Genomic DNA, 13,738 nt, shown 5'->3' on the forward strand with positions numbered 1-13,738 from the left:
CAGGTGGAAACAAGGGACCTATTTTATACTTGGGCCAGGTTGGCAAGCTGATGTTCAGTGGGAGAAGGAGCTGCATGTCCTTCCTTAATGCAGTGATCCCCCACCCCTACCCCATCTTGGCTTTGGGGTGGAAAGTCTAGAGAGGCAGTAACTTGTCTCCAAAAAACAGCATATCCTTAACAACGTGATTCTCCTTCTCCTTCTCCTTGTCCCCAGTCCTTTGCTTACACAGACTTGGTGGATGGGGATGTGGGTGCCCACTCTTATTGATCTCTGAGGAAGTGCCTGTTGCCCACATATTGGTGGCCACATTTTAACAGGGAGAACTAAGGGACCCTTTTTCTTCAGCTTTGGGTCCTGGATGACACTTCTGTGGTGACAGGTGAAGTCTTTATTGGCAGCCTATTATATGTCATTAGTATCACAGTCATGAGCAATACCAGCCACATTGTTATCATCATTAAGATTGTTACTGTCATCACCCTTGCTATCCCCACTATTACAACAACCCTATGACCGCTGTCCTGCTGAATGGGTGGTAACAATCATTACCACTACCAAAACATCATGACCTCCCCCAGCATCACTGCCCCATCCATAGTAGGTGCATAAGACTAGCTGCTCTGACAGATGTGCCACTAAGTGTATGATTGTTCCATTACAATAGACATTTCTTTCTCATTTATATAATTGTCTGAAGCAGGTGTTCTTGATCGACAGGAGGCTTTCCACATAATGGTTTAGAGCTTAGAGCCTTGTGATTGTCTTCATGTCGCCAAAGAAAGGGATGGAGGGTGTGGGTGGGCACACTTGGGCAAAAGTAACTCATGTCTCTGCTCACTTTCCATTGGCTAAAACACAGTCACATGGCTGTGTCTAATGTACAGGATCTGGGATGTGCGGTGTAGCAAAAAATAAAACAGTTTTTGGTCAAGTGGGAGCATTCTCTGCCAGGCCATCCTCATAAATAATTCAGTGCATCTGTTCTGTTCCCAGCCTGGGCTGGACCCTTTCTGCTATACAAGACCAGAACAATATGAGGTTTCTATGATCAAAGGCCTCATGAACCAAGATGCTGCTGCTGCTGCTGCTAAGTCACGTCAGTCGTGTCCAACTGTGTACAGCCCCATAGATGGCAGCCCACCAGGCTCCCCCGTCCCTGGGATTCTCCAGGCAAGAACACTGGAGTGGGTTGCCATTTCCTTCTCCACTGCATGAAAGTGAAAAGTGAAAGTGAAGTCGCTCAGTCGTGTCCGTCTCTTAGCGACTCCATGGACTGTGGCATGAACCAAGATAGATAGCAGTATACAGGGAAAGTATGTTGGGTTTGATTATTAGTTTAGTTCTCTAGTACTGTGGTTGTTCAGGTTGTGCTGAAGCAGTTGAATCTTGGAGAATGGGTAGAATCTCTTAAGCTGGAGGAAAAATGGAGTTGGAGGTTGCAAGAATGCTTTATGCAGAAGAATAACCTGGACACTGGTCGGAATGGGCTCAGCATGAACAGAGAAGGGACTGGCCTGACTAGAGCTGATGACTATTGGGAATTGATGAAGAATAAGCTTTGAGTGATTGGATGGAGATAGATTGCCAAAAGCCTCTTTAGATATATGTATCTTTGGTTGCAAGTCACAGAACTACTCTGTCTCAATGAAGCAAGCCAGCAAACAAAACCCTCCCACATCCCAAATATACTAGAAGGATAGAGGAGTATTCTCTAGAAGCAAAAGGGGAACTGAATGGCCAAATCCTGTTTCGGCAGCTGGAGGTGGTGGAATCCAGGGAACCTCTAGCAATGATCCAGCCTCTGCATGTGGCTTTTCAACATTCATATTTCAGGGAGCGAGCCTTGCCCAGCCCTGCTTCGGCAGATGTCTGCAGGACTGGTCTGCCATGGCGGGAGGGCTGCATTATTGGAAGCAGTGCCTTCCGCTCATCCTGACCCATGGAGTGTGTCCTGTGTAAGACAGCATGGAAGGTCTTTGGGAGTGAAGAGCAGAGCTATGTCAAAGGTAGTATTCCTGTGTCCAATGCCAGTGCTTCTACTGACTAGCTGGGTGACCAGGTAGATGAGTTGTCTAGCTTCTGAGCCTCACTTTTCTCACCTGTAAAATCAATATTAAACAACAGAAACCATTTGAGAGGATCCATTTAGAGAATGCATATGGAGGGCTCCCAGTGTGTATCTTTTAGCTCCCAGTGTTTATCTTTCCTCCTCTGCTAGGATCTGATTTGCCTGCTGTAATGAGGAGACGGTGTGACCTTGGAGGGCCAGAGGAAGCTAGGAGAGTTGCCCTCAAATCTTTCCCTAGAGAGTAATGTCCCCTTCGGGCCTGACTGGTCCTGCAGCACAGGGTGGGCACAGAGGAGCTGGCCCTGCAGGGTGCTGGTCGTGTTTATAGACACTCTGATAGCATCGGGGCTGTGAGCCGTGATGGAGCTGGGAATGTAATTTTCAATTAGGAGTCCTCGCTTGTTCTTGCTTACACTACACTCTAATTAAATTTCAGTCAAATGTGACACTGTGCTGCCAGGGGAGGGCAGGGAGGGTGGGAGGGGCTCCCCTTCCTCTAGATGAGAGGCCTCCCCTTTCTTCCCCCTGGAGCAGTCCCAGTCTCCCATCCCTTGGCCTACTTGGAGACTGCCTGGAGCCAACATCCTTGCTCAGTGGGCCCAGCAGGCTGCCAAAGGTCCTGAGAGAGGTCTGCAAACATGGGGACCCTGGCTCACAGGGGGCTCTCAGTAGAATTGAAGTGGCTACTGCTGTTGGAATCCTCAACTAATAGGGGATGGTACAGGAGTCGGGAGCTGACTGGTTTCTGATCAGCTGGGCTTTCTGGGGCTCATGTTGGTCTAGTCTGCATCATCCTGGGCTCCCATCTCCCTGTTCTCCCCAGCTTTTAGCTAGCAAGGTAGGGACCCCCAAGTAAGTCACCCCCAAGGCTTCTTTAAAGCAAACAATGCTGTGAGTGTAATGGAGGCAGAAGGGAGGGAGTGAGGGGGAGAAGTGCCCTCAGGATGAACCATTAACCTAGCCATTGGGCTTGGAGGAGTTGGTCACTGTGGCTAGAGAGGCTGGGGGTGGGCTCTCAAATTGGCAGTTTTTCAAAATCACACGTTACATTTTTTAATCTGCAAAAACATGTTGATGATCACCCAAGGCTAGGTCTACTTCTGTTCCCAGCAGAAAGAGGGATTTCACAGGCTCACCAGGAGCCGTAGGCTATTAGGAACACAAGCTATTGAAGTGGGACCTCCTCTGAGTGGAGGTGGTGCAGGGTGGACCTGTTGCCAGTCTGCCAGGTCAAGGGTGGGCCAGCACTCCCGCCCCATGCCAACTTACCCTTCTTCTGCTCTCCTTGGGCCGAAATTATGTCTTCCTCTACACTCATCAGAGCCAGAGCAGTGCCTTCCCATTTGGGAACAACACACCATTCTTTTCATGACTGGGTGACTGGCCCATTTTTTTCAGTTTTCTCTCTTACTTTTAATGGTGCTCTTTCCAGTGGGAACATGACTTCTTTCTTTTTTGCCATGTCCCTGGTGGAGATGGGAAATGTGATGTCCCCCTTTCCCCAGTCCCTCAGCTCCCCTCCTTAGCTTCTTCTCCCTCTCCCTCCTGGGCTGTGGAGAGGCCCCAGAACTCATCTCGAAGACAGGCCACACTGGGGGGTCAGGCCTGCCTCTGCTGTGGATAGATGAGTCTTTCCCCTTCCTAATGCCCAGCTTTTAAATCAGTAGGGGTAGGGGGAGGTGTTGGATGTTTTCTGCATCATCACTCACTTTGGTGGTTCATGAGGAGAGCTACAGACTCTGCCCAGAAAAATCCCCACAGTACCTCACAGAGTCCCTGAAATCACAGTTAAAAGATATGTGACGAGATGGTCTTCAAGGCTCTGAGGTTCTGTGGTTCTCCTGAGGCCAAGGCTGGAAACAGATGCTTAGGGCAGAGAAGAGAATATACAAGCTCACTGCCTTAGGATGCTATAGAAATTCCGTCCCTTGCCAATCATCCTCTCCTTTCAGCATCAGGCAATAAATATGTCCCTTGGAATGGAAATTCTGGCTCTCCTGTGGGGGTCTGGTTGGTTGGGGGTCAATCTCAAGTGGCCAAGGAGTCCTCCCCTGCAGTATGAAGTGCTACCATTTTTCCAAGTGAATTTTCTCCTGCCTGGTGAGGTTCAAAGTGGGTTGGATCCCAGTATCACCCACTCCATCTCTCACCCTCTTCCCTTTAGGGTTCCAATCAAGATGAACTGAATAGAAAGAGCCAAGCTGAGGGCAAAGTGCTTGTGTCACCAGGGACTCTTCAGACAGCTAAGAGCTGGTCTGAAGCTGTACCTTAAGACCCACCCGATCCTGTCCTGCCCACCTCAGGAGCACAGGCAGAGGCTGGGGCTTGTCTTGTCTGCAGGTCATTGCAGGGGCTCTGTTTCTTGGCCAAGGGGACCTGTCAGGAGAGGCTGTTCTGCTAGAGATGTGAGAATAAACAAGAGCTATTCCCTTTTCTCCTCGAAGCAACAGGGCCAATGTCTCCAGTGCTACCACGAGCTCGGGCCAGGGAGAGCAGTGTGGGGCATGGCTGTGGCTGGAGGATGAGAGGGGCTGGCTCAGGGATGGTGCTTACCTGGGCTGGGGGGATGGCATGTACCACACAGCATCTTGCAGGGGAAGATTGGGGTTTGGTCCAGAAGGAAAGAAAAAAGGTCAGAGATGGTGGAGAAATAGTATTAAGATTCAAGATGGACTATAATAAGGTACTACCTCACATCAGTCAGAATGACCATCATTAAAAAGTCTACAAATAACAAATGCTGCAGAGGGTATAGAGAAAAGAGAACCCTCCTGCACTGTTGGTGGGAATGTAAATTGGTGCAGCCACAATGGAAAACAGTGTAAATGTTCCTTAAAAAACTAAAAATAGAGTTGCCATATGATCCAACAATATCATTCCTCAGCAGGTGTCTGGAAAAAACTAAGCACCTCAATGCTCACAGCAGCACTATTAACTATAGCTAAGACATGGACACAACCTAAGTGTCCACTGACAGATGAATCAAGATGTGGCACATATATACAATGGGATATTGCTCAGCCATAGAAAGAATGAAATAATGCCGTTTACAGCATCATGGACGGACCTAGAGTATCATACTGAGTAAGTCAGACAGGACATACAAATATCATATGCTGTCACTTGCAAATGAACTTATCTGTTGAAAAGAAACAGACTCTCAGACATAGACAACAGGCTTGTGGTTGCCAGAAGGAAAGAAAAAAGGTCAGAGATGGTGGAGAAATAGTATTAAGATTCAAGATTGACTATAATAAGGTACTACCTCACATCAGTCAGAATGACCATCATTAAAAAGTCTACAAATAACAAATGCTGCAGAGGGTATAGGGAAAAGAGAGATGGCTTGGGAGTTTTAGATTAGCAGATGCAAACTAATACATATAGAATGGGTGAACAACAAGGTCCTATGGTGTAGCACAGGGAAACATTCAGTATTTTGTGATAAACCAAAATAGGAAAGAATATGAAAAAGAATGCATATATATATACATATATATATGCATATATATATACTGAATCACTTTGCTGTATAGTAGAACTCATAAATCAACTATAATGTAATAAAATAAATTAAAAAAAGATTCACGTTTGAGAGGCAAAAGTGAGCCCCAGAGAAGGGCTTCTTCAGGTGAGGGGCTGGGATGGGGTGAGTGAGCACTCATCAGGGTGAGAACTTGGGATTCACATGGCCCTAACTTTCAAGTCCTGACTCTGCTACTTCCCAGCTGGTGACCTTAGTAAGAGTCATGCTCTCTCTGAGACTTAGTTTACTTAAAATAAGAAGATAACACCCACCTGACAGGTTGTCGTGGAATTTGTGAAGCAGTGACACACATCACCTGCTTTATAATGTTCCTGTTATTCACCTGATGGGCCAGGTGAAGAGGCCTAGGTGCAAGGCCCCTTAATCTCAAGTCAGCTTAGGAGACAAGTGGGAATAATCTAGGTCTATAAATTTTATAGTCAGCGGAGGGAAGAAGAGTACTTTTAAAAGCATTCAGAAAGGAGTGAAGGCAGGGACTCAGATAAATGTGGACTTATTATTCATTATAGCCAAAAGCTGGAAGCAATGGAAATATCCACTCATGGATAAATGCAAAAACAAAGCATAGTGTATACCTTCGGCCTTAAAATGGAGGGAAATTTGGACACATGTACAACATGGATGAACTTTGGAGATATTACTCTAAGTGAAACAAATCAGTCCCCAAAAGACAAACACTGCGTAAATCTCCTTATATGAGGTCCCTGCTGCTGCTGCTGCTAAGTCACTTCACTCGTGTCCGACTCTGTGCGACCCCATAGATGGCAGCCCACCAGGCTCCCCTGTCCCTGGGATTCTCCAGGCAAGAAGACTGGAGTGGGGTGCCATTGCCTTCTCCCATATGAGGTCCCTAGATGAATAAAATTCATTCATGTTAATTTAAATAGTGCATATCCGTGGTTATAGGTGGGCTTCCTAAGTGGCTCAGTGGTAAAGAGCCCGCCTACCAATGCAGGAATCAAACCAGGGCTCTGTAACAACCAAGACGAGTGGGATGGGAAGGGAGGTGGGAGGGAGGTTCTAGAGGGAGGGGACATATGTATAGCTATGGCTGATTCACTTTGATGTTTGGCAGAAACCAACACAATTCTGTAAAGCGATTGTCCTTCAATGAAAAATAATTTTTAAAAATGGTTAAAATAGTAAATTTTATGTTATATATATATATTTACCACACACACACACACACACACACACACACAGACACACACACAATCCAGAATCTGTGCTTGGGGTGACATTCACCATGAGTGGAGGGGAAAGGTCTGGCCAATCCCCTCAGCCTCCTGAGCTCCACTCCTGTTCCCCGGATGTCCAGTTCTCCTGATGGGGGAAAGGCCACCTTCTGTTCATAGCCCCACTTGTTGGCAGTCTGAAGATCAAGGGCTGTCCCTCTACTGCCAGCCCTGCTTTCCCTCTCCCCTCTCAAGCCTCTGATTCATTAAGGCTATGTCTCCCGCTGTTCTCTGAAATCCCATTGGCAGCCCTACTGAGCACCAGGGGCTGGCTGCTCTGATATGGGCCCTGGCAGCCGGGACTGGTACAGCCGCAGGCCACAGCCTCACTGCGAAGCATTCCTGGCAGCCGGAGCCTCTGGAGCTGGCTGCCCACCTGGCACTAGGGAGGCAGATGGTAGGGATGCAGACCTGGCAGGGAGCTCTCTGCAATGCCTGCTCTGTTCAGCAAGGGGGAGATAGAGCCCCACATTTGGCTCAGTGGTCTCAGAGCACTGTGCATCAAAGTGCTTCTAGTATGGTGTGGGGGAGGGGCACGCCAGCCCCATAAAAACCCCAGGACTCCTCACACAGCGCGGAGGGTTGGGGCTGGGGTCCAGACATGAACTATGTGCCACCTCTGTCGTTGAGGCACTTGTTCTGGGTACCTATTTGCTATGTAACAAACCACCCCAACACTCAGTGACTTTGAATAGTCATTTTATTATGTAACAATTCTGTGAGTTCTGACCCACACAGCCTTGGCTGGAGCTGATGTCTTCCAAGGGCTTGGCTGGCAGGGACCAAGATGGCACACCCTCGTGGCTGCCAACTGGGAGGGCAGCTCTAGTCAATGCCCAGACATGGCTGCTCCAGGTGGCTGCATTTCTGGGGGAAGCATCTCAAGAGGAAGTGTTCCAAGGGGGACAAAACAGAGGTTCCCACTTCCCATCCACTCCATGGTAGTTGCTGCATTAATATTGAGGATTTCTGATTAAGCAGCACAGAACCAGCCTGGATTCAAGGAGCTGCTGCTGCTGCTGCTGCTGCTGCTCCTAAGTCGCTTCAGTCGTGTCCAATTCTGTGCGATCCCATAGATGGCAGCCCACCAGGCTCCTCCAATGCATGCATACATGCCAAGTTGCTTCAGTCATGTCCAACTCTGTGCAACCCTATGGACAGCAGCCCACCAGGCTCCTCTGTCCACAGGATTCTCCAGGCCACAATACTTGAGTGGATTGCCATTTTGGATTCAAGGAGAGAGGTAACCAAAAATTGGTTTCAAAGATTCATGGCCAACTTTAATCCACTCTTGTCCTCGATGGCCCCAGCTTCCCCCAGTTAAATGAGTCATGTTCTGTTTCATAAGACTTTAACAAACCTTCAAAATGGCACAGAGAATCTCAGAGCAGAGAGCAGCAGAGAGCAGGCTGATAGTGTGGCTTAGGCCAGGAGGACAGAGCAAGCGGGAACTCTTGCTCAGTGGGCTAGTAATTGGCTGGAAAGGAGTTATTTCTGCTAGGGAAGGAAAACCACAAATTGAAACTCACTATATACCATGTCATGTACTCTAATTTCCTCTAATTCTCCAAGTAATCCTGTGAGATGGGAAAAATCCCCCGCCTTTTATAAATGAGGAAAGTGAAATCCTGTTAATGATTTACCAAAGCTAGAGAGGCAGAAATGTAGACTCCGAACCCAAGGATGTCTCTCTCTGCAAAGTTTGTGCCTCTTCCACTGTGCTGAGGTCCTAAATAAGTAAGATTATACTTTGTTTGCAGCTCAGACATCTTCAGAGCAGAAGAACAAGGATGACTCTGATATCCAAAGGGCCCTTCAGAGCCATTAATGGTAGGGTATAGGAGGGAGCAGGGAGCTGGCTGCCTGACAAGTTTCAGGAAAGAAGAATAAAGCTGACAGTGTGTCTTAGCTGGGGCAGCCCCAACAGGAAAGGAGCTCCTGGGAGCCAGAGAGACAACCTGAAACCATGAGCAACTCTGGGTCCCACCAGGCAATGAAGAAAGAGGGATATCTTACCAGGAGCCAAGAGGTAGAGAGAGGGTGCTAGGAACAAATTGAGGGAAATTCTGGATGGTAGGGATTGAACCTGGGAACAAGAGATAAAGACTATCCATCCTATCATCTACCTGTCCATCCTTCCATGAATTCATCCATCCCTCCATCCATTTATCCACTTATGAATTCATTACTGCTTTCAAGTGTGTTCTATAATGTGTCTGGCCCTGTTTGGCATATATGATTAAGAAGCAGTCCCAGCCTTTGGGGAATTCAGATTACCCTAGGGCAGGCAGACCTGTAACCTGTAAAAGGTGCGGCATTGTAGTGTCGATATTGAGATGGGTGCACAGAAGTAACAGCTATGGGGACAAAGGAAGGACAGAAGACTCCGAAAACCAGAGACCCAGTGTGGAAGACAGAGCAATCAGGGTGTAGCTGGGCCTGATTCTGGAAATGGTGGGCCCCAAGCCCAGGGGCTTAGCTTCTGAATCTGAGAAGAGCAGACATGTCTGAGGTATATGTATGTTCCCTCACAATGGCAGAACTTCAAGGTAAGGTCTGGGGCCTTCCAGCCCTTTCTTAAAGGTGTGAGTGGTCTGACAGTTCCAACCTCTGAGAATTTGTACTTGGGTAACTGTGGCTGAGGCCATGCCTATGACATCTCAGAGAAAGTATCTGACTGCCCTGCCCCCAGGGAAGGCCAGAACTGAAAAGAGGCCTGAATATACAGCATGAGGGATTTGGATTCATCTCAAGACAGAAGTTGAAGAAAAGCTTTTTTCTCATCTTGATGTAAAAAAAAGAAATACTTTTATTATATTGGAGCAAATATAATACAGGCTTGTTTGATATTATAACAACTTATTTATCCTTAGTAATATCCTTTACAGTAAAATTGTTCTCCGTTTGGACCACTGCCTGCAGCAAGGGGGGCAGGATTTTGCTATAACAGAATTAGAGAACCCAGAATTGATTCTTATATCTGAGAGGACAAATAGGAAGAAATGTGATCAAAAACATTTTGGGTTCCCCATTTTTCCATGTGCAGGTATTTTTCATGGGACATTATGCAGCCTGCTTAAATGTACAATATTGCCGCTTCCTCTTCTGTCTTTTGTGTTTCTTTTGCTTTTGGGGGGCTTTTTTTGCTCATCATGTAATCCTTATACTTGTTTTGTAATGTAGATAATAGTTCTTTCATTCTATTGATGAAAAATTGAGTCTTAAGGAAGTTATGTAGACATACCCCCACCCAAGATCCCACAGCATATCTGAGACTCAAATCCAGGTCTCTGATGGCAGGCCTGAACTCTTTCTGCTCTGCTGAGTAGCTTTATGTGAGAACTGAAGTGCCTCCATTGGTTTGGTGTTTGAAGGCAGATGGATACAAGGCAGAGTGTCCCTTCCTACTCATCTGCTAGAGCTACATGGACCATGTACTGATTGATTCTCCATGTATCTTTTTTTTTTTTTTTTTGTATTAGCTATATTACTTGTATCCTGCTTGTTTTCTTGTTTTACTCAATGTGCGACTGTTGTTGTTCAGTTACTAAGTTGTATCCAACTCTGTGACCCCATGGATTGCAGCACCCCAGGTTCCTCTGCCCTCTACTATCTTCTGGAGCTTGCTCAACTTTGAGTCAGTGATGCTATCTAACCATCTCATCCTCTTCTGCCCCTTTCTCCTTTTGCCTTCAATCTTGCCCTGTGTTGGGGTCTTTTCCAATAAATCGGCTCCTTGTATCAGTTGACCAAAATATTAGAGCTTCAGCTTCAGCAGCAGTCCTTCCTGTGAATATTCAGGGTTGATTTCCTTTAGGACTGACTGTATCTTTAACCCACAGTAATGATGAGTAAGTGACTTAAAATGATTAACCAGCTATATAATTTCATATAAGATTTGGATTGATTATAATAATATAAACTCTAGATATGGAAAGAATCAATAAGAGTGAATCCTGTCTTGAACCATAACAGGCTACTAAGACAGATGGTACAAAGACTTTTATGGCTACCATGAGACTGGCCCAATTCAGTCATAATGCATTGAGTGGTCTATCAACAAAATTCTCTCTGTATCTTTAGTGATGTGCGGTAAACAACGTGCCTGTTCCTTTGGTTTCAACTTAACTTGGGAATGTAGACGTTATTGTATAGGGCTGCCCAGCAGGTTTCTCCCTTTCCCTCTTCCTTCAGTTGACATATGTGGTCCACTGGCCAATTGGAGTCTTTCCCTAGGATTTTCTTCTGTTGATGGTAGAAAGACTATCCTTATATTGGTGTCACAGTGCTGGAAGCATGTGACTCTGGGCTTCCACAGCATCTTCCTGCCTCATGGAGGAAGCCCATTCATAGGAGGAGAGGAAACTCAGAAATAGAGGGCCAGGAGGTGGCTAGACAGTTCCCCAAAGCCATAGCTTGCATCCTGAATTTAGTTGTGTGGGATGTCAGCTCTCCTCACCTCCCACTGATCCTTCTCAGTTACATGAGCAAGCACATTTCATTTATGATGGGGCCAGTTAGTGTCACTTGAAGAGTCCTGACCAAAACAGGGATCACTTGTAATGAACAGAAACCTAGTCAAACTAACTCGTGTATAGTATGCGGGTAGTTTATTGTGAGGACTTGGGGACATATTAGAATTGAAGCGAGGAATATATTGAGACCAGTAGATCTTGTGAGGACCAGGAGGTCACAAGACAGTTCCTCTAGCCATCTTTGCTTGTCTCTTCCTCTGGGGTCTCATGGCCTCAACCCCGCTTCCTTCTGAGTCTCTGCTCCAGTCTTCTGTTTCCCTCTGTAGACTAGTTTCCTCTGTGGCTTGCTAGACCCTTCCTATATCTAAGCTCATCTGTGGTTCTGGCCAGTCCTGTTCAGTGTGGTCCTGACCTACATGACTACACCTCAGCCAATCATGTGATGCACTAGCATGGCATGGGAAGAGAGCAAAAGCATGTGTTCAGGAGAGCAAAAGCATGTGTTCATATCTGGGCCAGTCATCTGTGGCCAGAGGCATGAGGTCAATGGATATATGGCTGCTTAGACCACCCCATCAGCAGGAGCTGTCGGTGGAATAATTCTTGTCAACAGGTATGATAGGGAGGTAGCCAAGACATGTCTGGAGTTGGGTGGCTGACACCAATATCACAGTGATATTGGGACATTGGACCCTTTCCCTTCTCCCTGTATCCACATGTGGCCAGAGGTCCCACAATCTCCAGTGGCCCAAAGCATTCTACCATGCTTCTTGCTGCCTTCCTTCCTGCCTCACTGCATAGTCCCAACTGAGCATTTGTCCTAGCAGTGGGATCTGATCCTATCTGCCACTCTTCCCACACTTCCATGACTGAGCAGATTAACCCTCCACACTTGCCATGCTGTGTGACTCTGCCATCCTGTTGCCCTGTCTGACCCTGGCATACAGCTCTCCAGCACTGCCCCTCTCTGTCATTGCCAGAGAACCCAGTTTAATTGTCTTCTCATCACAACCTTTTCTGAGCCCAAAACTTCATTTTTTGTGGTCCCCAGAAAATCCTTGCTCCTTGCCAATAGAATGTTTATTACATTGTGAGTCACAATAATGGTTTTTAAAAAAATATACTTTTATTTATTTGCCTGCCTGGGTCTTAGTTGCAGCACACGGGATCCTTAGTTGCACCGTGTGACCTCTTAGTTGCGGCATGGCATATGGGATCTAGTTCTCTGACCAGGGATCCGACCCAGGCCCTTGCACTGCAAATGCAGTTTTAATCATTGGACCACCAGGGAAGTCTTATGATTATGTTTTTTTGTTTGTTTGTTTGTTTTTTGTCTGTTTCTCACACTAGACTTCCCTGGTGACTCAGATGGTAAAGCATCTGACTACAATGTGGGAGACCCAGGTTCAATTCTTGGGTCGGGAAGATCCTCTGGAGAAGGCAAAGGCAACCCACTCCAGTACTCTTGCCTGGAAAATACCATGGACAGAGGAGCATGGTAGGCTACAGTCTATGGGGTTGCAAAGAGTCAGACAAGACTTCACTTTCACTTTCACACTAGGCAGTAATTTAGCCTGTATAGTGGGAAGACTTTGGAATAAAAAGAAATCCTGAGTCAAATTCTGAGTCTACCCCTCGATAGCTATATGTATACGATGAGTGAGTCAGCATTTCTGAGTGTTAATTCCTAATCTATAAAATGCAGAAAATAATGGCACCCACCTTATGATTTATTATGAATGTTAAATGAGATAACCTGTATGAAGTGAATAAATATCATTTTGCTTTCTTGAAGGCAAGGACTGCATGTAACTCATTTTTGGTTCCTGGATGTTAAGCACAGGGACTGTCATTCAGGGGACTTAATACAACTTTGTTGAATAGATAAATGTTTCATTCAAAGAATAAAGCTCTAAGGTGGAATAGCAGGCAGTGTGTACAACTTAGAGGGGTACTTAGAGGCTGGGCATTCTCTTCTAGTTGACTGAGAATTGATGTAAGGTATCCCAACCTCCTTTTCCCAGATCCTGTATCATGTGCCCTTCTTCTCTGTGATTCATAACATAGGATGACTTCTCATTTTGGTCCACAAGGAATTGATGGTATCAGACTCAACTCTTTGAATTAGTTATTTTGCTGCATAACAATATTACTACAATCTTTTAAGTTTAACACAATACACAATAATTATCTTATAGTTTCTGTGGGTCAGGATTCTGGGCACCCCTTAGCTGCAACTGCTGCAAGGTTGCATCAAGGTGTTGGGCATGGCTGGGGTCTTATCTGTTCCTTTGCAGTCTGTTTAACTAAGGCCCACTGTTTTGCCCTGGTTATTGGTCAGAGCCCAACACCAGTTCCCTGCCTCATGGCCCTCTCCATGACTAGCTCATAACATGGCAGCTTGCTTCTT

The sequence above is a fragment of the Capra hircus genome, chromosome 2 (genome assembly GCF_001704415.2).
Source record: "Capra hircus breed San Clemente chromosome 2, ASM170441v1, whole genome shotgun sequence".
Lineage (NCBI taxonomy): Eukaryota > Metazoa > Chordata > Mammalia > Artiodactyla > Bovidae > Capra > Capra hircus.